Raw genomic sequence first — 4,290 nt, forward strand, 5'->3', positions numbered from 1 at the left:
GGTGCGAGCGTAAGCAGGCTTCCTGCGGTCATTGACTAGACCCATCGTTGCTTCGACGGGGATGCGCCATGGACAACGGTGCCAAAGCGGCAACCGGCGGTGCTTAAGGCGATTCGTTGAGCCTCGGCAGTTAGCTAATCAGGCCCCTCGACCTGTTTCACCTTTCCTGGGAGCGGAATGCCCCTTTACTTTGGCTGAGAAACTGAAATTTGAATAACAGTTCGTATTTCGCTCCAGACCAATCGTAGTCGTGACGTCAAGCATGACGCCATGAATTGTCGTGCCATGATTGGGCCTGCCACGCTGGACGACACTGCTGCTCCGGCCATTGTTTTCGCCGTTTGATGGTCTTTTGAGGGTTTGAATTCCACTGGTCATATACCACCAGTATTGAAGTTCCGGAGAGCTGAACTTACCTCAATTCTTTGGGATCTGAGTGCTGCTGTTAACCGTAATCGTATCTTTTTAAAATGCGCAGCCATTGAACTTGCTGGTAGAAATGTGTTAATCATTTGAAGAGAGGAAAAGCGCATGGTTGGTCGCCAGGGGTTGCTCCTTTCTATATTAAATGATTTTGTGCTGGATAAAAGTGCATATTTCATAATCTTAAATGTTAAGCGACTGATCTAGGCTCGTTTTTTGTAGCTGCGCATAATTCCTTTAGAGTAAACGCAGGTTACACTGTTTCTAAATTACCCTAGTTTTATATGAGAAAACACTTGCTTCTTTTCAGTTACTCACAAGAGCACGATGAAGGCGACAGCAGGTAAGGAAAAATGCGTAAGCGATCTTTATTCGAAGGTGGCGCATTGCATTAGGATTTGCTGCGGCGGCTCATTGGCTATCGCGTACTTCTACTAGGCCTAATTTCGGCAGCATTGTGCCTAATTCGTCCGGATTCGTGCATGACGCTCGTATACCCCTGGAAGCTACAGCAAAAACGCTCAGGTGCCGATATTTCGGTGCAAGTTACAAGGGATATAAATTAGTTTGGAGCCCTCCACAAAGGTCTGGCTCGGTAGCCCAGAGCGTTGATCTAGCCACGCTGTGGCAATTATATATGCATACGTAAGCATACAAAACTTATTGCGTTACATTCAATACTTGTACAGAATAATCACTGCAGGCACGTTTTTATTTCCGTGGATACAGTAATATAAATGTGGTATGCGACAGTTACAGAAATAGTTATACTTCCTACATATAGTCGGTTATTAATTTGACCAAGTTCTCTTTAAACTGACAGATATTAGTCGATCGTTCACGTTTATGCCTCCAAGGAGAGCCGTGGTCGGAGAACGGGAGCAGAGTCATCACTGCTGTGACTCCTCCGATTCTTGCGCTTCCTGATCCCCTTGCGCCAATCGATTTTCGGTTGGTTGAAAGGAATTGAGTGAGTGTCGTTTTGGAGTGCACTTGGTACAGGTTTGGAGGCCCGATACGTAACGCTTCCGCATCCGTTGAGACTAGGGACACCGTTTGTAAGGTCCATGGAGGCGCCATTTTAAGGCAGTACGATTGCCCCGAGCTCTTGTGCGGACACGAAGCCCTGCCTAGTTTATTAGAGAAATTTCTCGCGTGATTCTATGCTTTAAAGACTTTGATGTAGGGAAGTTGCTCTTTCGGCCAGAACACTATCAACGTTGCCCTCTGCAATAATCTGGGAGAGACGAAACACGCTGTTTTCACACCAAACGAGGCAGCTATCATCAGAGGGCCTTGGGGGCGCTGGCATCGAGACATTGTGAAAGGAAACTCCTCATGAAGAGATAACGCGTTTTCTTTGAATGAACGCTGGGCAATTTTCTTAAATGATGAATTACTAACACAGGCGTGCGACTTGCATATTACCGATGAAAGAGGATATTTAAAAGGATGTTAACCTTATGCGGTCCTTCCTTGTTTACAGCAAAGAATACAGCAAAGATAACAAAGGCAACAACCAAGGCAGCGGCGATGACAAGTGCGTGTCAACTTTCCTTATGCTTGTTAAATATCTGCCTGTGTGTGTGTGTGTGTGTGAGGGGGGGGGGGGGGGGGGGACCGGAGCGAGATGCCCCAGTAGGCAACACCAGAACTGCGTGAAACTGAATTTAATTTTGCTCCTGTAGCGGTTTTAACGGCAGACAGGTGCGCCCGTGTAGTCCAGCCATCTGCCAGAATTCCCCACCAACGTCTTTAACTGGCACTTCTCGTTATTACTCCATCATTTACTTTTCTATTTCTCCTAGAATTTCTCTTGCCTTCTCTCCCAGTGTAGGGTAGCTCAGCAGAAAACTGTTGTGGTTAACCTCCCCGCCTTATCGTCCTCTCTTGACGGAATTCCCCGTACTTATACGCGGAAATTCATGCTTACGTACAGCGGTGGTCACCCTACCGTGAGCACAGGCCCGCGTGTCATGTGGCGCATGCATGTGGCTGAGACGCTGCCTCAGTGTCTGCTGTAGCTCACCGTCGTCTGCTACGTGTGTTTCTGATAGCGACGAAGGTCTCTCAAATCTTGCTTCACAGTAACTTGATAGGCTTCAAAGCACCACGCTCGGGTGTCCATGGTAACAGCGATCGGAATTGTACGTTTGAAAGCGTCATGCATACCGTCCATGTTTTAAAGATGGCGCACTGCATAGACAGGAGATTCTTGCCTTATGCGAATGTTGATATCTTTTCTATTTTAGCGAAGCATACGGTCACTGGAACAACCACCAGTAGTAAGTATCAGTTTTTTTACGCGTGGGCTGTTTGAGTTGCGCTGATCGAGTTCGTAGTAAAAATGAACTTTCTGATGGCCGCTGTAGGCACTGAGGAGTCGTTCCATTTTCTGTTCATGTTAAAGACGGCCAATTATATGCATTCTGTAGAACCACGGCGCATATATATGGCCTCAGAGTAACAATAATGGCACGTTCATTTGGAATGAGAATACTGTGCGCAAAGAGAGGTGCAGGAAAAAGGGCTGTCACGTTGGGAACTTCAGCCTGCAAGCCTAGTTAGTGTGGGTGCGCTTCGAAACGTAACTTGACAAGGGGCCTCTCGCCGACGACATATGTATAAGCGCATTAGTACGGTGAGTGACACTGTCCAGACAGGAAAACCGTTTCAATGCTTGGGCTATATCTGCGATACATAGCAAGTTTGGTCGGCTATCATGGTGCTAGGCCTGACTGTAATTAGAATTTGCTGGTGACGCATACAGTACGGGCATGAGATATCGTCAATTAAATTGTTCACTAATAGTACACTGCTACAGTTCCTAGTTAATACAATGGCATTATGTCCAAACGAATATAAGGTTACTGGCATGGTGAGTTACTGAATCTGAATTGCGGTTTTTGCAATTTCTTAGACATGAGGTTAATTATTCTGCAGTATAGAACCATGTTGAACGATTGTAACTGTGGACCGGCTGGTACGCTCCCACAGGAGTGATTATTTCTAAATTGAAATATATTTTCTTTAACTACGGTGCCTTCCCCGAAGTCTGTTGATAATACACCACTTCCATAGTCAACGATGACGTTTAAAAACCCTTGCAATTCTGCCGAGTTTCAATCTAAGTCTCATTTTTCTCAGCGTAACGAAGTTACCCTTTTATGCCTAAAGCGCGGGATTGCGCGACTACTGACCTGACTGCACGAAGTTTTACATTGAAAATAAGCTTTAGCAGGTGTGTGCCTAAAGTTTAAATGAAAAGCTGTGATGTACGAGGCAGGTGGAACTGCGATATTTGCTCTCGTGGTACTATCAGCAGGGCAGCAATTCGACAAATGATGACACTTGATAAATTAATTCAGGGGCTTGTCGCAAGTGACAAATTTATTGTGGACAAAATATACACCTCCTGATAATGGAAAGCTCATTGTTACTAAGTGGGTTTGCGCTTGTTAATACTTTACTACGTTTCTGTTTGCCACAGTGTCTGCAAAAGAAAACTTTTAAGTAAAGATTCAACCTTCTGGCAGTAATGATGTCCTATCAGTCCTAAACATCGCTAAGTACTGAATTTTGTAAACTTTCAGCGCCGACGACTACGACAGGTAAGCGATTTTCGAGCGTTGCTTATATTTCAGCAGTCGTAATTACTTGATGCAGAAAACAAATTATTGATGGAATAGCATTAGAGATCCCCTTCACGAAAAAAGCCGGCGTCGTTCGTCCGTTCGTGCCACGAAAAAAGCAGATGGCCCGTCTGCCCATCGCGTTGTGTGCAACTTGCCCATCTTGGCACGTGGCAATGAAATTCAAATAAATTCAGTGCAGTTATCGCCTGCTTCCTTGTGGCCCTGTGCATCA

The 4,290-nt window shown here is 45.5% G+C and overlaps 1 long non-coding RNA gene across 1 annotated transcript; it reads left to right on the plus strand.

Moving 5' to 3' along the window:
* Positions 1-734: 734 nt before the first annotated feature.
* On the plus strand, positions 735-2,708 carry LOC144107379 (uncharacterized). Its single transcript, XR_013309269.1, has 3 exons — positions 735-766; positions 1,910-1,963; positions 2,676-2,708. It is a non-coding gene; the product is annotated as an uncharacterized LOC144107379 (long non-coding RNA).
* Positions 2,709-4,290: the final 1,582 nt, after the last annotated feature.

Source organism: Amblyomma americanum, chromosome 10 (assembly GCF_052857255.1).
Source record: "Amblyomma americanum isolate KBUSLIRL-KWMA chromosome 10, ASM5285725v1, whole genome shotgun sequence".
Taxonomy (NCBI): domain Eukaryota; kingdom Metazoa; phylum Arthropoda; class Arachnida; order Ixodida; family Ixodidae; genus Amblyomma; species Amblyomma americanum.